At 34.8% G+C, this 23,152-nt stretch overlaps 1 protein-coding gene across 4 annotated transcripts in view; it reads right to left on the reverse strand.

Moving 5' to 3' along the window:
• The window catches only part of Spink5 (serine peptidase inhibitor Kazal type 5), a 171,413-nt gene extending 151,923 nt beyond the window's left edge, over positions 1 to 19,490 (reverse strand). For 2 of the 4 annotated variants that reach the window (XM_058584237.1, XM_046460253.2), the window contains exon 1: positions 13,296 to 13,312. The gene's annotated coding sequence lies outside the window, so the exon portion shown is untranslated. Of the gene's footprint in view, positions 1 to 13,295; positions 13,314 to 19,365 lie in introns of those variants that run through there. The other 2 variants (XM_058584235.1, XM_058584236.1) reach the window with 2 other exon arrangements.
• Positions 19,491 to 23,152: the final 3,662 nt, after the last annotated feature.

Below are 23,152 nucleotides of genomic sequence, written 5' to 3' on the forward strand. Positions count from 1 at the left end.
ATACCCAAAGGACTTAAAATCAGCATACTACAGTAATGCAGCCACATCAATGTTTATAGCAGCTTAATTCATAATAGCTAAACTATGGAACCAACCTAGATGTCCTTTAATAGATGAATGAATAAAGAAATTGTGATATATATATATATATATATATATATATATATATATATATCACATACACATATACATACATACATATATAAACACACAATGGAATATTTCTCAGCATTAAAGAAAAATGAAATCATGACATTTGCTGGTAAATTGATGGAGCTTGAGAATATCATGCTAAGCGAAATAAGCAAATAAGCCAATTCCCCCCACCAAAAAAAAAAAAAAAAGTCCCAATGTTCTCTTGCAAATGCTAAGTCACAATAAGGGGTTAGGGAAAGGAAAGAATAGAAGTACTTAGGATTAGACAACAGGGAATGAAGGGAAGGGTGGGGGAATGGGAATAGGAAAGACGGTAGAATGAACTTAATCTTTAAATAAACAATCAATGTAATTCCACATCATGTACAACCAGAAGAATAGGAAATCATACTCCATACATGTATAATATGTCAAAATATATATCCTACGTCATGTATGACTAAAGAGAACAACAACAAAAAAGAATTGTGAACTTGTCTGACTAAATGTGTGGTTTATAAAATGGTCACATTATTTAAAAGGATGTCTTTATTTGAGATTTTACTCCTCCTAGTAGCATGAAATACTGTCATATTCTGCAGTGGCAAGCTGATTTCTTCCTTGGTTCCTCAGTTTGTGAACTATCAATGTATTTATATCTATATGTTCACTATGCTACAAATGTTATAGTGATAGTATGATTGTTCACTGTCCCTTTAGGAGACTTTTGAAGGATGTGGACATGGTAGAAGTAGGAAATAAATATATTCCTGGTGTGCTGTTTGTTTTGTGGTTTTCTTCGTCAGTACCACAAATTCTGAAGTTATTTGTTTTGTAACCAAATCTTTATATGAAGTTGCTTTGAGGTCAGCTGTAAAAGCCACAGAGGAATATATTTTCCTTCTGAATTAAAATTGCCTCAAGCAGTAAAAATAATAATAATAATAATAATAATTAATTAAAATTTCCTTCCTTTTTGAAAAAATTTTTCTGGTTTGCTGGGGATGGAACCCAGGACCTCACACATGCTAGGCAAGTGTTCTGTCACTGAGCCATTTCCCAGTCACAGAAGTGCATTTTTAACCAATTAAACTTAATGGGATTATATTTATTTTTCCATCTATAAACATTTTATGCTGATCAAATTTTTAAAATCATCTTTTCACACATTTTATTAGTGCATTAGTGTTGTACACAGTGGTGGAATGTGTTGTTACATATTCATTCATCCCCACAAAAATGCAACAATACAATTTGGCCAATATCATTTCCCAGCACCTCCCACCTCTCTCCTTCCTTTCTACTCCCTGGTCCCTTTCCTCTACTGAACTCTCCTTGATAAAAATCACTTTTAAATAGTCTCAGGAAAATATTTGATATATTTTTTGAAACATAGTCAAATAAAACTACATTTATAAATTAATGTTTTCTCAAGTATTTCAAGTGTCTGAGTATTAATGATTTTTTTTATAAATTTAGAAAAAATGGCAAGCAAAATTCTCCTAGGCATTATAATCCCGAGACTAATACAGCAACATCTCAACCTAAAGGTGCCTCAACCAATTAGCCAATTAACCATTTCAAATTTATTCACAAAGTTATTATTTCAATTAGCTAAGTTGCCTTTCTTGTTATAAATACATGAAACAACAAATACTCATAGGGACCATCTTTCCAGTTGAGGTATAATTGACATATCATAAACTATATATATATATATATATATATATTTAAAATGTACAATTTCATAATTTTATGTGTGAGAGATTACAACCACAATCAAGATAATAAATATATTCATCATCCAAAATTTTCTCGTGCCTCTTTATAAAGAATTTGAAAAATTCAATAAGACCACAACAGCCAAACTGAAAATTAGCAAGTAATTTGAACAGATATTTGATTTTTTAAAAATCACAAATTAACACTTGAAAAGATATTCAACCTTATTAATAATAAGGGAAATAAAAATGTCGAACTCAGTGGGATACTGGAACACACTCGCTAAAATGACATTGATGAGAAGGATTAAACATACTGAGTGTTGAAGCGGGTGTGGAGAAACTGGACCATTCACAAACCAAATGAAATGACTACCTTGGAAAAACAGTGTCTTTAAATAGCAAGACATCCACTTAATATTCAAAACAGCCATTCTATTCCTATGTGTTTATTCAAGAGAAATGAAACATGTTCATATAAACCTTGTACTAGCATGTTTAAAGAAGTTTGCTCTAATGGGCAAAGACTGGAATACACTGAAGCATCCATCAAAAGCGAATGGATAAACACACTGTGATGATCCACACAACAAAACACCACTCCACAATAAGAAATAAACTATACCTACATGGAATTTCAAAATAATTGTGCTGAAAGAAACAAAAGATGACATATTACAGGATTCCACATTTATAAAAGTTGTTAAAATAAATTAAAATGGAAACCAGACCTGAATAAAGCCTGAACAGACAAAACCAGTTAGTCCTCATAAATGACTTTACCCTTACTTGATCTGCAAATTTAAGCAAAACTGAATTTGAACTACTTCACATAAATGCCTATAGTCTACTAAAAAAAAAAAAAAACTGATCTTATGTTTAACTAATCAGAATAAAAACAAGTTCATAATTACATAAGTAGGGATGGACTAAATAAGGAAACTTTATAACTGTAACCAATCAGATATTTTCTTTGTATTATTTTTGCATTCACTCTATAAAACCATGTCCCTTGTGCTTCTTTAATTGACTGCTGGAACCACTTCTGCCTTTAAGCTGTGATACATGAATTGCTATATGTACAAATAAACTTTTTACAGTTTTATAGTGCTTCAGCTTATCTTTATAACAAAGTCAAAAAATGCAAACTACACTATGAAAAATGGGCAGTAGATGAACACTTTTCTGGAGAGAAAAATAGGAGTGGAAGTAGATTAATTAAAAGAAGCATAAGAAAGGTCTAAGAGTTATTATGAGTATGTTTTTATTGAGGCAAAGGTTGTCAAAAGGCCTCAAATTGTATATTTTAAATATGTGCAGTTTATTGTGTGTCAATCATAACTCAATCAAACTATTAAAGAATTATTTTGATCCAGTACAGTTAAAAGCCCTATAAATTTTTTATGGCAGAGGATCAAGAAGATCTTTAATGTTGTTAATGTCAATGAATACCTATAAATACATCCTAAAAGTGACTTTTTAAGTTCTTTTTTACTCATATATCAAAATTTAGACCTTGTTTCAAACATTCCTTCCTATAATTTTTATGATTAATTTAAGCCTTCATGAATTCAAATCTCCATTCATAATTAATGTTTTAAAAATCATGGTATGTAAAAATAAAACATAATCATACCAATCTATAAAATGATCCAACGTTGTATTTGCAAATATTTCCCAGAAAAAATAAGCATACAATATTCTTTTGATTTGCTGTAATTAAATTCAATAAAATTGCAATTTCAACAGAAATTCTATTTTATTGTATAATTATGTTGTGCTATTTAATAAAGAATGTAAATTTAAGATCTTGAATGTAATCAGTCATTCCATGTCCCAATTTCACAATTTTCCATTTTGTAAGAACTGTACTCATCACACTAGGTAAAGCACAAATTAACAACCTTTAAAATTAAGGTAAATTCTTATAGTTTCTAATTAATTGTAAATTAGGGGTACATGCTTATAATTTCAGTGACTCAGAAGGCCATGAGCAGGAGGATCACAAGTTCAAGGCCAGCCTCTGAAACTTGGTAAAAAAAAACAAACAAATAAACAAACAAACAAAAAACCCTTAGCAAATTAGTGAGACCCTGTCTCAAAAAAAAAAAAAAAAAAAAAAGGAAAAAGGGGGGGAGGTCGGGGTCGGAATGTAGGAGAGTTATAAAGTACCCTGGGTTCAAACCACAAAAATAAATAATAAATAATAAAATCATGCTTTAGAGTTTGAAAAAAAAATTAATATAAAATCTCTAGTTTTAAAATAAATGGTACAAAAATAATGTGATTCATAAAGGAGACTCTTTAACTAAAGAAGGACGCTGCTGTTTTTTCCCTATATTTTTGTGGGTGGGGGAGTAATTGGTCAATATTTAAAATTTGTCACTTCTACCTTTATGAGACCCTAGCTTCAAGTCCAAACTTTTTTTCTTTATCTATGATTTGATGTTACCATCTCAAAGATCCCTTTTGGTGATTTCCCAGCATATTATTCCCAGAGAATGACTTCTTAAAGCTTAGAAACATGAATAATTGTGTTTCTAAAGCTTCATTATATAATGAATCAATCCAGGAACTTATATTCCCCTGCAAGGAGTAAAATTTATGACTCCTGGGTGTTCTTGAGTCTAGGAATAAGATAAAGCATGGCTGAAGTTTACTTGTTATTTCTTTTTTCAACAGGTTCATTTCTCTCTTTCTCTTCATTTTGAGTGGAGCAGTATTCTTCCCTTGTATAGTCTGGTAGAAGGACCAGTTTCTGCTCCTCTCATGGGATGTAAGGAATTAATTTTCTTGCTGCTGGGCAATTTGCATAGGCACCTGCAACCTCTCCTTGGTAAACATAAGGAAGATAATCAAGGACCACAATTTTCTTGTGAGCTTTATCTTCCTACTGACTCTGTGATTCCATCCAACAAGGATGAGGGCTTCACCCATTTTCCCTTAGATGTGTTAGAGTATTATCATTCCAGCACTACAAACTACGTTTCCTAACTATGAGATAAGGTGCTTGTGTTTTTGTACAAGACTAGCTGTTCTTGTTCTTTGGGACCATTTTCTCCAGATTCTGCCCAAACTAAGCAAGTCATTATGGAAAATATGACAATAGTTTTTTTGAAAAAATGTTGTATTACTTGTAAAAGTGCATTATGGAAAGAAGAAAAGCAGTCACCAGCTGAAGCTAGAATCCAACAAACCCCAATTATTTAACACATGGAAGATTCCAGAAATAAATAATGCAATACTACTCTGCACCTATAAAATTGGGCGAAACCTAAAACACTGGTGATACCAAACATTGGCAGGATGTAGAGCAATGGGAACTCTTACTCATTGCTGGTACAAATGTAAAATGACAGTCACTTTGGAATACAGTTGGCATATATATTTTTTATAAAACTAAACATGTTATTACCATCCAGCAATCATGCTCCTTGGTATTTACCCAAAGGAATTGAAAAATTATATCAAACAAGAAATTATACTTATGTTTATTGTAAGTTTATTTATGACAAAAACTTATTGATGAAAATTGAGAATAACCAAGATGTCCTTCAATAAGTGAATAGATCAAAAAAACTTGTGGTACACCTATATGATGTAATATTAGTTACTAAAAGCTATCAAACCACAGGAAAGCATGGAGGGAATAAATACATATTGATAAGTTAAAGAGTCCTATCATTCTGGAAGGCAAACCATAAAGACAGTAAAAGACCGAGGGCTACCAGGAATTACAGTATGGGGAGGGATGAAAACGTGAAGAGTAGACTTTTTTCAGGACAGTGAAACTGTTCTGTGTAACACTGTGATTATGGGTACTATCATGATGATTTTGTCAAAATCTAAAGAATGTACAACATAAATGTGACCCCTAAACTGTGGTCTTTCAGTAGTACTAATGTAAAAGGTAACAAATGTTCCACAACAAAGCAAGACAATATTAATAGAAGGAACAGAGTGTCTAGGAACTCTGTACTTTCTGTTCACTATTTTTATTTTTTCAAGTTTTATTAATATATACTAATATTCCATTTTTGTAACAGAAGTTTTATCCTCAGGGTGCTTTAAATAAGATTTAAGATTCTTTCCAACTAATATGGATTTGCCATGAGTTAGTTTTCAATGAGCAATAGGTAGTAGCTTTTAAGCAATGAAATTGTCATTTGTGATTTTGTCTATTTTGAAATATGGAATATATGAATTGTTTTGTTTTAAATTTAAACTTTATTTGGATATAATTGATACACAAAATTGCACACATTAAATTAGGCATTTTTATGAGTATGGACATAGGTTTACACCCATGATACCATCAGCATAGTAGTCAAGGTACTAAATATCTCCATTATATTCATAACCTCCAGAAATTCTTTGCATTTGTGTGTGTGTGTGTGTGTGTGTGCGTGAGAGAGAGAGAGAGAGAGGTGTGTGTGTCTGTGCATGCACATGTTATGGTACAAACAGTTAACATAAGATCTATTCCATTAACGTTTTTTGAAGTAAAAACTCTCAACTCTATGTAATATGCTATATAACACAATTTGTTTTTTATAATTGAATCTTTATAAACATTGAACAATAATTCTCAATTTCCTTTTTCTTCCATTTCATGGTAATCAATATTCTTTTTTTTTTTTTTGGTATTGGGAATTGAATGCATAGGCACTCAACCACTGAGCCACATTCCAGCCTTTTTTTGTACTTTATGTAGAGACAGGGTTTCACTGAATTACTTAGTGCCTCACTAAGTTGCTTAGGCTGGCTTTGAACTCACGATCCTCTGCCTCAGCCTACAGAGCCACTAGGATTACATATGTGTACCACAACACCTCAGCAATCACCATTCTATTCTCTACAAATAATAGAATATCACAAATTATTGTTAAAGGCTGATATTCCGTTGTGTGTATATATCACATGTTCTTTATCCAAATGGATAAAGTCAGTTGGTGGTCCTTTAAGATGGATGAAAATGAAAACAAAAAATTCCAAAATTATTGTGATTAAGCAAAAACAGTACTAAGAGGGAAATTTTCAGTTATAAAACCTTTATGAAGAAAGTAGAAATAACTTTAACAATTTAACTTGACACCTAAAAAAACTAGAAAAAGAACAGTCCAGGTACAAAATCAGCAGAAGGAAGAAAATACTAAACATTGGGGTAGAAATAATTAGAGACTACAGAAAACAATAGAATGATAACCAAATTAAAAATTGGGTTTTTTTTAAATAAACAAAATTCACAAACCATTAGCTAAACTAAGACAAAAAATTGAAACAAAAAAATCAGAGTGAAAGATGGATATCAACAAGTGATGCCACAGAAATAGAAAGGGTCACAAGAGAATACTATTAACAGTTATATGCAAAAATATTAACCTAATTGCCACCATTGCAGTATGAAGAGGTAGGGTCTTTCAGAGGTGATTACTAGGCCATAAGAGCTCTGGCCTCATGAATGGATTAATCATGTGAATGGATCATGAAAGTGGGTTAGTTTTCATGGGAACTATATGTTGTAAGTTGAGACTCATTTTTCCCTTTCTTTCTGTTCTCTTAATGTGCTCACACGATGTCACAAGGGCCCTTGTCAGATGCTGGAACCATTCTCTATATTTCCCAGTCTCCAGAACCATGAGCCAAATAAGTGTCTATTACTTATAAATTAATCAGTCTATCATATTCTGTTATAGTTGAAAAAATGGAAGACAAATATTACTTTAATCACTGATCTATTATTACTTTGTCTCTGATCAATTTTGTGTTGACTTTTGTTCAGGGTGAGAGATAGGAATCTAGTATTATTCTTCTGCAGATGGCTATGCAGTCATCCCAATATTACTTGTTAAAGAAATTGTCTTTTCTCTAATGTAGGTTTGGGGCAACTTTGTCAAGAATCAGATGATCTTGGCTCATGGATTTGTTTCTGTCTTGTATACCATTCTGTTGGTCAGCATGTTTCTTCAGAATGGTACTCTTCAGTACCATTCTGTTTTCGTTACCAGTATAATTTAAAATTGGGTATTGTGATATCTCCAGCATTTCTCTTTTGCTTGGAATTACTTAACCATTCTAGGTCTTTTAGTCTTCTATATTCTTTGATATGAGTTTCGGGAGTGCTTATTCTAGTTCTGTGAAGAATGTCATTGGTAACTTTATGGGTATTACATTGAATCTGTATAACACTTTTGGTAGAATAACCATTTTGACAATATTTATTTTGCTTACTAAGAACATGGGTGGTCTTTCTATCTTCTAAGGTCTTCTTTAATTTCTTTATTCAGAGTTTTATAGTTTGGCTATGTTTTGTTTTGTTTGGCATTAAATCCAGAGGGGTTTAACCACTGAGGCACATCCCCAGCCCTTTTTAAAATATTTTATTTAGAGACAGCATCTCTCTGAGTTTCTTAGGCCTCCTTAAGTTGCAGAGGCTGACTTTGAATTCACAATCTTTCTGTATCAGCCTCCTGAGCCACTGGCATTACAGACATCGGCCACCCCTCCCAGCGGTTCTATAGTTTTCATTACAGAGGTCTTTCACACCCCCTTGGTTATATTTTCTTTTCAGTTGCTGCTGTTGTGTCATTGTTGTTGTTTTTGTTTTTTGAGGTTATTGTGAATAGGGTAGTTTTCCTGATTTTATTCTCAGTAGATTCACTATTGGAGTATAGGAAGGCTACTGATTTATTCATATAGATCTTATATCCTGATACTTTGCAAAATTTGTTTATCAGCTCTAGAAATTTTCTGGTGGAATGTATTGGGTCTTCTAGATATAGAAGCATGTTGTCAGCAATCAGAAATAATATGACTTCTTCTTTCGCTATTTGTAATCCTTTAATTTCCTTCTCTTGTCTGATTGCTCTGGCTGGAGTCTCAAGAGCTACATTGAATAGGAGAATGAGAGTTGACATCATTGGTTTGTTCCTGACTATAGGCGAAATGCTCTTAGTTTTCATCCATTCACTATGATGTTGACTATGAATTTGTCATATATAGCCTTTATGTTGTTTCTTCCATCCTTAGTGGTTTGTTGTTGTTGTTGTTGATGATGATGTTTTTGGTGATGCTGAGGATCGAACCCAGGGCCTTATGCAAGTGAGGCAAACACTCTACCAACTGAGCTATATCCTCAGCCACTCTTCAGGTTTTGTTTTGTTTTATTTTATTTTGTTATTTGTATAATCATGAAGTGATGTTATATTTTCTCAAAAACTTTTTCTGAATCTATGTATATAATTATATAATTTTTGTTCTTGATTTCTGTTTATATGATGTATTACATTTATTAATTTGTGTGTTGAACCATCCTTGGAATGAAAACCATTTGATCATGGTGCTTGATCTTTTTAATATGTTGCTGGAAATGATTTATTAGTATTAAATCAAGCAATTTTGCTTCTAAGTTTATCAAAATGTTGTTCTATAATTCTCTTTCTTTATGTGCTTTATCTAATTTTGGCATCAGGGTGATACTAGCCTCAAAGAATGAGTTTGGGAGTGATCCTTCCTATTGTATTTCATGGAATAATTTTCCGATTATAGGGTTTAATTCTTCTTTAAAGATTTGGTAACATTCACTGGTAAGTCCACCTGCTCCTGAGCTTTTCTTTGTTGGGAAGAGTTCAGTTACTGTTAGAATCTCACGGCTTGTTACTGGTCTATTTGGGTCTTCCCTACCATCTTTTAACATATGTCTAAATATTTTTTCATGTCTTCCAGATTTTTCTATTGTAATATATTCAAAATTTTCCATAATGATCCTCTGGATTTCCGTGGTGTTTTTTTGTAATATCCCTCTTTCATCTCTAATTATATTAATTTAGGTTTTTTTTCTCTTTTTGATTTAGTTAGTTTTACTAAGACTTTATCAATCTTATTTATCTTTTCCAATAACCATATCTTTATTTCATTAATTCTTCGTATTGTTCTTTTAGCCTCTACTTATTAATTTCAGCTCTAATCTTTATTATTTTCTTCCTTCTACTTGTTTGAAATTTGCTTTGTGCTTGTTTTCCTAAGACCTTGAGATACATCATCAGGTTATTTATTTGAGATCCTCTGATTTTTTTTATGTGAACATTTATAGCAGAGCTATAAACTTCCCTGTTATAACTACATTCACTCTGTCTCAAAGATTCTGATATGTTGTGGTTTTATTCTCATTTAATTTTAAAACCTTTTTAGAGTTCTCCCTTATTTCCTCAATGATCTACTCAGCATTCAAATGTGTATTGTTCAATCTCCATGTGTGTATAGTTTTCATTTTTTCCCCTTCCTGTTGATTTCTAATTGTATTCCATTGATCCTATAAGGGTCAATGAATTATCTTCATTTTTTTGTATTTGCTAATATTTGCTTTATGGTCTAGTATGATGCATTTTGGAGAAAGTTTTATGATTTACTGAAAAGAAAGTATATATTAGATGTTGTTTGATGGAACATTGTGTAGACATAGTCGATTTTAAGTGTAAACTCTATGATATCTATTTATTTTATCTCTGAATGACCTATCTATTAGTGAGAATAGTTTTTTGGCATCACCCCACTTTTATTGTATTAGGGCCACTTGTATCTTTATGTTGAGTAGTGCTTATTTTATGATTTGTGTACACTGATGTTCTTGGCATAAATATTTACAATCACTATATGTAGATGTTGTTGTGTTGTTTTTTTCCTTTGCCAATATGTAATGAAATTCTTTTTCTTTTCTGAATAATTTTGGCTTAAAGTCTGCTTTGTAGATGTAAGAATAGTTACTTCTGCTTGCTTTCAAGTTCCATTTGCATGTCATAAATTTCCAGTGAGGTGTGTCTTGCAGACAACATTCAGTAGGGTATCATTTTGTAATCTAATCTGCCCACTTGTGTATTTTAGTTGAATTAAGACATTTACATTCAGTGTTATAAGAAGCATGTGCTAGTTCCTGTCATTTTGTTTGATTCATACTGATTCTTCATTGCCTATCTGTTCTTCTAATGAGATATATTCTATTTGATGCTCTTATGGTTGCTTTTATCTTCTACTATGTGTAGGATTCCTTTAAGTATCTTCTTAAGTTGTGACTTAGTGGTAATGAATAACTTTCATTTAATGGTTATCTTGGAAGACTTATTTCTTCTTGAATTCTGAAAGATAATGTTGCTGGATATTGTAATCTATTTTGTTTCAGGCTTGAAATACATTGTTCTATGCCCTCCTGACCTTTCAAGCTTCTGCTAATAAAAATGCTATCATTCTGATAGATTTTTCTTTATAAGAAACTTGGTGTTTCTCTCTTGTGGCTTTTAAAATCCTTTCCTGAATCTGAATTGTTGACATTTTAGCTATTGTATGTCACGGAGATGTTCTTTTTCAGCTCTGTCTATTTGGAGTTCTAAATGCCTCTAGCACCTGCATATCCAACCCATTTCCAAGATAGGAAAAATTTCAGTATTATTTCACTTAATAAAATTTCTTTGCTACTATCCTATACTCTATCCTTCCTTGAGACCAATGAGACTTAAGTTTCTCCTTAGTGTTGTTACAGAGCTCTTGAATATTCTGTTCATACTTTATTCTTTATATAGTGTCTGGGTGTTCTAGTTCATCTACCTTATCTTTTTAAAATTTTTTTTGTAGTTGTGGATAGACAGAATGTATTTATTTTATTTATTTTTATGTGGTGCTAAGGATCACACCCAGTGCCTCATATACACTAGGCAAGTGCTCTGCCACTGAGCTACAGTTCCAGTTCTCAACCACCTTATCTTTGAGCCCTGATTGTTTTTTTTTTTATCTGATAGAATTAGTCTATTGAAGAAACTTTCCACTGAGTTTTTAAATTTAAATAATTTTAAAATTATTGTGCCTTTCATTTCCGAGGTTATCTGTTTGGTTCTTTTTCATAATCTTTGGGTCTTTCTTGAAAAGCTTTTTCATAAACTGTAAGCCTTCCTGAGTTCATTCCTTGGTTCTTTTAATTCACTGCTTATTTTAATCATCAATTTTTAAAATTCTCAGCCTGGAATTTTCTACACTTCATTATCTATGGATTTAGTTGTAGACAATTCTGAATTTTTGAAGGCAGCATCACTCACCTTGTCCAAACTTCTATGTTTAACCCCCAGCTCTGCTTTCAGAGAAAAAAACTAAACATCAGTAGGCGCTACAGCATGAAAGCAAATCATATGCCAATATATAATAAAAAAATGGTTGAAATGTTCTTACAACTTAATTGATTAAAGAGAAGAAAGAGAGAAGTAAATATATAGAAATGACTGAAAGTGGGCTGGGGTTCTATCTCAGTGGTAGAGCACTTGCCTAGCATGTGTGAGGCACTGGGTTTGATTCTCAGCACCACATAAAAATAAATAAATGAAATAAAGGCCCATCAACAACTAAAACATATATTTATTTTTTTAAAAAAAGAATTGACTGAAATTAGGCAATAAAAACGTTAAATTAATGTTAAACTATATATAAAATAGAAAGGGAAAAAAGGAAAAGGGAAAAGAATTTTAAAAACAAAACTTTGAAGAAGGGAAAAGAATTTTAAAAAAACAAAACTTTGAAGAAGGAAAAAGAGAGAGAAAATGAGAAGAGAAAAAAGAAAAGGGGAGGAATAAAAATTAGAGGGGAAAAAAGAAATATACAAATTAATAAATTTAATGAATTTTTTAAATACTTAAAATAGATAAAAGTGTGAAGTAACTAGTCATGCCAGGAAACCAAATAAATCAACATAGAAGACAATAAAGGTGGGAAAAATAAATAAATAAAACTAAAGTATTTAGGATAAAGAGACTTCTTTTAGATACTTCTAGTTTTGAAATTCACCTGGTGTCAGGGACTTGACCAATGTCCAAGCTCTGGTGGCATTCCCTCTGTCTGACTGTAAGGGTGAAGGCAGCAACCCAGAACCACTCAGTTCTGCATTGAAGTGAAGAGCTGTGTGTGACTTTATTTTCTACATCTAGATCAGTCTCTTGCTTCAGAAACTGCATGGAGCTCAGCCACAACCTGTCTTCCTTGTTTTCTCTCTGCCATCCTCCAAATCTAGGCAACTCTAGGTGGTCTACCGTAGGCCTGTGAGCCAGCAGGCACATGAGGGCCTCCGCAGCCCAGTAGAGAGGTCTCTGCTTGGCACAGGCAGAAGTTCTGTGTTCATGAGGATTTCTTTGTGAGTGAGGAGAAGCACTCCAGGCCTGGGTTTAATCACAAAGTCTTCTCCACCCTCTCCCACGGGAACATAGACAACTTTGAAAATTCTGTGGCTGGCCTAGGAACCTCTGGATCCCAGGTCTTGCAGAGGGGCTGGTACCTGGACTCCCCTTTTCCAATAGAACACATTCTAGCATGGGCAGGTGCTTTGAAGGCTGGCTCCATTCCCTCTGCCAGTCAGCCGAGGGTTTGCTGGCTTGGCCCCATAGCAATCTCACCATATAAATTACTCACGCGGCTTGCTACGAGTTATTCCTCAGAGGCAGTATTTGCTGTGATCTCCAGGGGAAATGTAGATGTGAAGCACTATGTTCCCCTGAGGTACAGGCTTAGTCATGATTCCAACAAAATAGTTCCTCACCACAGTTTTCTGCTTTTAAATTTAGAAAAGTAGAATACTTCCCTGAGAAGTCCCTGTTCAGCTAAATTCAGACTAACTTTCTCTTCTGCTCCTGCTGACATAACAATTTTGTCAAACATGCCTCTCCTTCTCCCCCTTTGTGCCACTCCCCTCTGACCTCCTGCAGTACCACAGAGGCCAGTGCAAATCTGATTAACTCTTCCTTACTCTCTACTCCAGTAACCAGAGTCTCTGAGCCTCTCCAAGTCACTGGCTGTCCACAACTGGATCTCTCGGTCACCTACCTCACGGAGTAGCTGTTCTCCAGTTTCCCTTCTAATCATGGAAGGACTGGGAAGTGAAGTCTGCCTCTACTCTGCCATCTTGCCTCTCTTCTCCACAGGGCTTTTGCCCTGTGGTAATTATAGTCAAAAGTACAATACAATGAGGTAAGGAATATAAAAGAGAATTCTTGTGCTAGCTGGATCAGGAGAAAGAAAAAGAAAAGATCAGCAAGAGGAACAATACACAACACACATAACCCTTTAGTACTACTCATGTGGAAAAAAGTACAAGTCCATGTACTCTATCAATCTGGCATGTACAATTGAAATTAAGAAATGTTATGCTATCCGTGGATACTCATAGAATATATAATACTTTGGAAAACTCACAATGTTGACAATAGAAATCAATCATCAGACTTTTATTGAACTTCCCTTCTAGTCCAACCCTCTGTAATTACAGACATATCTGAAGTTATTGCTCTCAACTATTTGCTATATGACAATTCTTTCACTCTAATTGCAATAATTGTTCTGGAAAAACAATTTTACTAGGCAGCATATTCTCAAGAAGATATATGTTGAATGCTCCTTGAACATGTAATGGAGGGGAAAAAAGAGTTTAATGCCTTATGATACTTTTATGTTTAATTTCATTTAGTTTTTCTAATAGATAATCTATCACACAAATTATATTATGTTTTCAATCAATGTTCATTTTCCTTATTTAACTGAGATCAACCTGCAAAGAGCAATGGAATTCTCTTCAGTTGAGAAATAATGATACAACAGAGTTTGTAGTTAACTCGTTTACTAGTAAAATAGGGTCATGAGTAATCTGATCAAGCAAGAAAAGAGAAAAAAAAGGACCCGTGCCTCATCTTCCCTCTGTCTCATATGCGACCACAAAGTGGTTGCACTGTTGAGCTCTCAGCATGTGCAGCCCATTGGTCTGTATGTCTTGGCCACATAGGAAGTTCCAATTTGGTCTTGATCAAGAAACAAATAAGGACAGGTGTTTAAGTGAGGCCTCCCACTTCTCCAACCTTGGCCTCCTTCCTAGTGGAGCATATTATCAAGAGAGTCTGAACCTTGCCCTCCAGCTCTGCCTTTGACTTGAGCTTTGCACTTTAGTTAGTGCTTCTCTGGAATCAGTACTGACCTCTCAGCTTTTTTTTTTTTTAACTTCTGAAATCCAATGATTTTAGTAGTTAAAAGTAGAGGTGCTACAACGATTCAAGCCACACTGCTATTTATTGCTTATGTGATGATGGGCCAGTTATTTAAAGTCTGTGCATCTTGATTTCCTCATCTTAAAATAGCACCTTCTTCACAGAGTAACTATGTTAATACACAGTGCATAGATAGCTCTTAGCACAATGACTGATGTGTATAAACCACTCAATGTATATTACCCATTAATATGATAATTACTGTCATTCAGGAGCTTGCCCCCAAATCTCAATCCATTATACTAACCCTATTTTTTGATGTTACCCATAAACTGACTACAGTCCTCATATTCTATGTGGCCAGAGTTCCCTACATGTTCCATAGCCCTCTTTTAATCTACTCAGTGGGATCCACCTACCGTGGCTGCTCTGCTCTTCACAGGTTCATCAAGTCTCAAAATCCCCACCCTTCCTGCTCTACCTTGGCTTGCTGGGAGCATTAGCCTTGGTGATGATACAAGCCTGAAATGGATCCGTATACTGGGCTCCTAGCAGAGACTTCTACCACATATTCACAGCATATGGCACGACAACTGGGCTTTGTGCAGAAACAGATTCTGGCTGCCAAGTGGAATTGTCTAATTCAAACTGAAAGACTGAAAGTTTATTTCAACATCCCTGAACCATGCACCAATGCAGTCTTTTTCATTCCAATCTACGTTCACTTTCCACCCACTATTCTCTGAAGTCATGTTACTCAGCTACCTTAACTTCTCTGTGCATGGGAACCTTCCAATTGGCACCAGTGTGTACTCTCAGAAGAGCTGGCCTCATTATCCAGTAAATCCCCAAACTTTTATTGCAAAATCCTTCCAAAGGATGCTCTCTTCTGAGGGATTAGATTATTGCCCTATATCATTTCTGCATTGGTTCTGTAGAAAGTAACTTTAAATTTCTGACACTTTCCATGTTGACTTTGACCAAAAATATCCCTCAGCTATCCTTTCCAAGCAATGCATAAAACAAATTGAACTAGCCTGCTTATTCAGAAGAAAGTTGATGATAATTAAAATGATTATAGTTAAAATAGCAGTAATATTTATTCAGTACTTACTATTTTACTATATATCAAGCCCTGTATCATACAGTTTTCCTGAATTTTCCTGAATACTGAAATACTACTTGAAGGTAACTACCAAATACAATTTATGGTGAGAAATACAAGAATATACAAAAAGAAGGCAGAAATCCAGAGGGTATGTGGACCAAATATCTTTTTGTTACTACAGCTAACATTATCCAGAGAAACATGATTAAAAGTCACTTTTGAGAAGAATACTGATAGTAGACTGTGAAATACCCTTAATATTAAGCTATGGATATGTTTCTGAGTAAGGATTTAAGTAGGAAAGATATGCATTAGCAAGCCTATGTTTTAGAGAGAGTCTCCAAGTACAGAATTTATCATTTAAATGGATAAGGGGAAGAGAATCTAAGGAGGGAGACCTGCTAAGTTGTTTCAACAGAATAGGTAAAAATTATGCAGGTCTGCACTAGAGCTGAGGTGAACAAAATGACCGTAGGGATGAAGAAGCAAGGACAGAGGTGAAAGATGCCGGCTACCAACATTTTATCAAACATAAAAGACTTGGTCTTCAAACACATAAACTTCTTAGGAAAACAAGATATATACAAAACCAAACCAAAAATAATTTAATATTGAGCACTAAGTGGTACAAAAATCCAGGGGAAGAATATATCAACTAAATTTGAAATTCCTGGGGAAGATTTTTAACAGAAGAAACTATGCGAACTCAAGTGAGGAACATCTTGCGATATTTTTGTTTTATTTCGAGATGGGGGTCTCACTAAGTTTCCCATGCTGGACTCAAACACAATCCTCCTACCTCAGCCTCCCAAGCAACTGGGATTACATGTATCTGCCACCATGCCCAGCCATTTTGCAATGTTTAAGGACCTGTTTGGTTGCCACAGCTGAGAGGGATGAGTCCTATTGGCACCTACTGCATAGATGCCAGCAATGCTGATAAACACCCTACTATGCACAGGAAAGCAGTCCTCCAACCTACCCCAGGAAGGAATTATTTGGCCAGAACTGTGAATAGTGCCAAGATTGAGATATCTTCTTAAAAATTATAAGCAATTTAATAGACTTTGAAGAAGTTATTTCACTTCTGATCCTGCTTCATCTTCTGTAAAATGGAGCAATAAGGGTGATAGTGTTCATGAAATAATGAAATAAGATTCTGCTTAAACATTTATCATGCCATAAGTGGTCAGTAGCTATAAATATTACTTTTTTTTTCAAAATAGGAAGTTTAGCTGGGTGTGATGGCACTTGCTTATAATCCCAGTTACTCAGGAGGCTGAAGCAAGAAGATTGCAAGCTCAAGGCCTGCCTCAGCAATTTAGTTAGACCCTTTCTCAAAATTAAAAAAAAAAAAAAATGAAAGAAGGGCTTGGCATGTAGCTCAGTGTTAGTGCACTTGCTTAGCAAATGCGTGGGCTTGGGATCAATCCCCAGTACCAGAAAAGAAGGAACAAATGAATGAATGAAGGTTGGAAGGAAGGAAAAATTTAAAGGACAAGAATTGAATTCAAAATGAAAAATTTCAGCTGATCTGAAGTTACTATCTCTGGGTCCCGGAGTTGAAAATATGTAACCTCATCTCTTACCTCCCTACCAGAATGCCACCACACATTGAACTACTTCACACTTTCATTTTATCAATCATTCTTAGCTTAACGATTTTAAAAGAACTCAAAATCTGCCTCTAGTTTATCTACATCTGGTGATGACATTGTATAAAAAAGGACAATCAGTAAGATTCATGTAAACTGTCTTCAGGATCTCTGTCTGCCACTCATAGGTCACATGCTGTTCAGTATTTGCAGTTCTATTTCTCTTCTGAGCCTCAATCTCCATACTGTAAAGGACATCACATGGTATGATGTAGTATCTCTCTTTCAGAATTAATACTCTGTCATTTATTCTTTCTCTCTCTTGTTCCTTATCTCTCCAACATATAATGAGAGTAAGTAATGTGGAAATTCTTTTCTGCAAATAATGTTTGCATTTACCACATTTGCTCCCTTTTCCCCATTTCTAGTGGCAGCACACTGAAGTAACACTCAATAGCTTTAAAAAAATATATTACAATAGACTTAATTGGACTCCCTGCCTCTAGCCTTTCTCTTTCAATCCATTCTACTACCACATGCATCTTCTTAGCAAACTTCCTTTCTATGACACTCCTGCTCAGAACTCTTCAATGGTTCCTTACTGCATATCTCATTCGCTAAAAGTCTTCCACCTAGTATCCAAGGCTCTCTGTGATCAAACAAATCTTCCTTTTCAGGGACATCTCCCCTGGCTTTCCTTTATGTACTACTCCTAGTCCAGGCATACTTGTCTCCTCACCAGTACCCCAGCATTATTCATTCCTGCTTCTTTTGTTTACATTGTTTTGCCCTTTTAAATACTTTTATGCACATACAACCCTACCACTGTCATTCCAGTGAAATGAACTGAGGATTTACTTGGACACAGTTGGCATATGGAACATAATGGAAAACAACAGAGTTTGCAGTCTGGTGGGAGAGACTGACATTTATCAAGTAATCATATACACAAATGAGAAATTGTAGCTGTGTTGAGTACTACGACTCCTAAGCACCATGGGCTATAAGAAAGTAAACTAAGATTCAACCTGATTGATGAGCAGTGTTTGTGAGAAGGTGGGAGTTTCCAGACAAAGGTCAATTGAGCTTAGGTCCAAAAAATGAGCTACCTGGACCAGGAGATGAAGAAGCCCACTGAAAGCAAGCACAGCAGGCTCTGAAACAAAGCTGGTTCCCTTCTTACCTATCTATAAATGAAAACTTTTAAAATAAAAATTCAAACTTATATGGAGTTTGTTTTGTTTGTACAGAAACGTAATGGTTACTAAATCATTCTATTTTGAAGGGTACGCAATGCTAACTGTCCTGTTCTAGGGACAGAACTTGGAGTAAAATCATGGCCATCTGATCCCTAGTGAGGAATTTTTCTCTCTAACTGCCGTCACTGCCCCTGCCCCTGCAGGTTTCAAAGTCTATTCACCTCCACTCAGCAAGCAGCGCAAGTGTGACTTTTTACCCTTACAGCCTTCTCAGTCCTCTCTGTCAAATGAAAAACAACTGGAACAAAATCATGGGATCCTACAAATCAGGAAAGTATCTGCAACATGAGACAACAAAGCATCACATCAAAAACAGTTCATAAAATTGTTAAGAAAAACAATGAGAATTCATTCAATTAAAAAGTTAATAAAATCCCTGCAAAAGAAGCACAAGTTGTTAGATACAAAATAAAACATCAGACTTTACTAGAATTAAAAAACAAAATGCAAAGAAAATGGAAGGCCCCTTCTGTTATAAACTGTTATGGGGAGCCGCTTCAGAAAGCACTCTAAGTCCAAATTCAAATCAAAGAGAGCTTTATTTACCTGGCCAGGGACTGTCACCCACCCATAGAGACTGAAGCTCTGTGGGAGAACAGCAACTTTCTGATCAGTGTCTTGAGAATTTAAGAACAAAAACTACAATTTAGTGGCTTTCTTGGCGTCATGTAAGCAAACCAATCACAGAAGTTAAATAAGTAATTAGTGGGACCTGTGGGCTCTAAGCAGGACTGGAATTTTCCAGTCAGCAAGCAAGCAAGATACAGAAGCTAAAAAAAGCAGTCAGCTTTGCAACTCAGTTAACTGCATTGCATCCTGGATTTGAGCAGGTGTTAGACAACTGTACCCTGAATTTCAGCAGTGGCCAGCCCAGCGGGGGTGAAAATCTACTTCAAAGTCCTGTAGAACCATAATTGTACTCAAACCCAGGGTGTAGCTCACCATGACCACCACCATAGCCTGAGTTGGGTACATTCTGTGGGATACAAAATACAGAAAAGCAATTTTTTTTAAATAAGAAAAACAGCTTTCATTTCAGTTTCTCAGAAAGAAATCTTGTAACAGTTATTTTATAGAAGGCAGCAAAATGGAATTTCAGGCCTGTCTATGACAGTTCTTGCTTTATAATTGTCTTATCTCACTTATCGAAATCTTATATCTATAATCTATTTTTATTAATCCATAATCTATCAGTTACACTCATTGATTGTATTTATTAGTTTATACCACAACAAAACTAGTATTCTCAAATATATAATAAAAGGAAAAACTATCAAATTTGCCACCAAAAATTAGCATCCTTAGCATTATAATAAAAATTGCAAATGTATATAATTATAGTAATGGTGATATGTGTTTTAAGTACTTTTATCCACTAATCTAAATATTTCCATGTATTAACTGCATGAAGTAGGTACTATTATGATTCTTACGTTAGAGATGACATACATGATGTGCAAAAAGTTTGAGTAGCTCTCCCAAGATCACTAATAGAGTGATACAACCCCTCTGAAAAATCGCCTAGATGCTATACAGTAAGAAAATTTAAAGCATCAGTATTTGACATGGCATAACTGTAAATAAATTTTTGTGAAAAAAATGTATTTTAAAAAGTATCATTCCAATTATTGCTAATTTTTTTTCACTGCTATAGATGTAACTAGTGAAGCAAAAGAGTGAAAAAATAAAAGCAATAGTAGAGAAATTATTGAATCAGTCTATCTCTATGACAAAATACATCAGCCTTCTAAAATAGTATGAATAACAAACACTTGACTAATGTAGGAAAATGTTCTAGAATATTATTGAATATGTTAAGGGTTAAAAATAATCTAAGATCATATATTATTATGATTGTAATTTCAACTTTGCTTTTTGAAAGTACTCAGTAAATACTTAAATGCATTTCCAAAGACACACAATGATATTCTTGGCTCTGTGAAGAGAAATACCTTATCCTTAAATAAAGAGATGGCAAATCTTCTTTGAAGGAACAATTAAAACATTAATTAAAGAACACAGAATCCTCTTTTAAAATGAGAACATGGATTTATATTATATGTAATGTCCTCATGAAAAGGTTCAGTTTTCAAACTGAAGGAACCTCAGCTCTTTAATTTTAACCTAAGTCTCCTTAAAATAAATCACACCCTTGAGGCTTCCTCAGTATTGCAAGAACAAAACTTTACCAAATCTTAGCTGCTTGTCCAGGGACCTGCTCTTCAGGTTTGACCAGTCACTTTGACCCACCAGGGTTAGGTCTGACTGACACTTCTGGATCCAGGAAATCAGATTCAGGTATCTTGTTCACTTCTTGAAGTGTCAGAGTTTGGTAGGAAGAGCCTCACCCTCAGGTCCACCCAAAAGAAAACTCAGTGACAGTCATCTCCAAGTGCTCCAAACTCTTCCTGGCTCCCCAAGCCTATTTAATTCCTGAGATTCTAAAGATAGCTACTATCAACATCTCTTATACAGAGCCCAGATTTAATCCCCACTCCTTAGAGTGACCCTCATTTGATGTCAGAGACTAGACTATATTGCTATGGTATTAATGGAGCTTAGCCCAGCTACCACCCTATTCCAAGAGATAGACGATAAGCAAGATCCAAGCTAATTAAATAAACACCACATGTCTGCTTTCCTATGCTCACCTCCACCATGAATGGAGGCCCTATAACTTGGTCTAATGACCTCATCTATGTGTCTCCATTTTCTCAACCGAAAAATTGGCATGATAATAGTACTTCTTGGCAATATTGCATTAAAAAAAGCTTTTAACACATAGATACCATGTTCATAAATGTTAGACACTGTTATGGTAATGATGAACTATGACCATAATGATTGATGATGATGATAATGATGATGATGATTACCAAGAGGTGCTAATCAATTCTTGTTCCGACAGCAAGTATAAAAAATTTGCCAGAATGTAAACTCCAGACTCTTATTTTTACAAATTATGTATTGTTCTGCTCAGAACCTCCTGCTGTGAGTGGCACATAGTTAGCTCTAGAGAAATAAATGAATGGATGGGTCTCCCATTTAACCTTCCTGTTGTCCAGAATGTGGACATATCCGGGAAGTAGTAATTCTAGAAAGGAGCCTTGAATTTCTGGGAGGGTTTCTAACCACCATCTAGGTTTCTAATCACCTCCCAAATCAGTAACAAATAGCAGCCTGGTTGGCAGAGGAGGGATTAAATAAATAGCTGTAATCCAAGAAGCCACTTCCAACAACCATGCAAGAAATCCTGCAGCTTCTCTGTATGAGTTGGCCTCAGTAAATTTCATGAAACAGTAGCCACAAATTCAAGAAAGCAAAACCTGAAGTTGGCACAGCAGATGCAGGAAAGTACATGTTCATAAGTAGAGAGTGCTGTTCCTAAAATGCCCTCCCAGGCCGCTGCAGCCGCTGCCGCCGCCTCCTCCTCCTCCTCCTCCTCCTCCTCCTCCTCCTCCTCCTCCTCCTTCTCTTTCTCCTCCTACTCCTCCTCCTCCTCCTCCTACTACTACTCCTTCTCCCCAAGGTCTCAGCTCTCCCCACCATCTGTGAGAATGAGGTGAGAAATTCAGCATAGACTAATCCCATTATCTCCAGACTGGAAATCTCAGAGACCTGGTTCTTATCTTCTCATTCCCAGAAGACATCCATAGTTACCCAATTTGCCATAGTGTTTGTTTCTGCTATGGAAACAAATTTATATGATGGCAATTATCAGTAAGAAACAATCTGGATAATTGGATTTCACTTCTTAGTTTCTTAAACTGTATATATAAGAATCACCTAGGTATCTTATTAAGTTTCTGGACATGAAACCCAGATATTCCTATTCAGTAGTTCTTAGATGGATCCCAGATACTTTTCTTGTCCCTCTCTCCTTCCTTTATTCTTTTCTGACTTCCTTCCTTTTCCTTTCTTTCTGTTATGCTTAGTCAGGTCTGAAAATCACAAATTCTCCAAATTCTTCTAACCTCCAGCATAAAACGTAAATTCTCATAATACAGCAATTGATCATCAAATCCATGTTAGATAGTGATAGGAAGTCTGACTTCTAGAACAAACTCATGTTTTTAGATAGTGTTCTATTTCACTTTAATTTTAACCTTTCTTTTCTCATTCAAATCCCCTTGGTATCTTAAAATTTAAATATAATACCTCTTCCACATCCCAAGTTTTTCACAGGTCTTTGGATGATTATTTATAATTCAGGATTATTTGTAATTCAGACTTTTCTAATTGTGTTCTAGGAGAGTGTTGTTAGGATGCATTCCCTGAAAACTTGATCTGTTGTCAAATAAGTCTGTTGCTTGGCAAGAACAGAGGCTGTGCT

Source organism: Marmota monax, unplaced genomic scaffold (assembly GCF_021218885.2).
Source record: "Marmota monax isolate L192 unplaced genomic scaffold, Marmota_monax_Labrador192_F-V1.1 WCK01_AAM20220418_F8-fsc00006, whole genome shotgun sequence".
Classification (NCBI taxonomy): Eukaryota; Metazoa; Chordata; class Mammalia; order Rodentia; family Sciuridae; genus Marmota; species Marmota monax.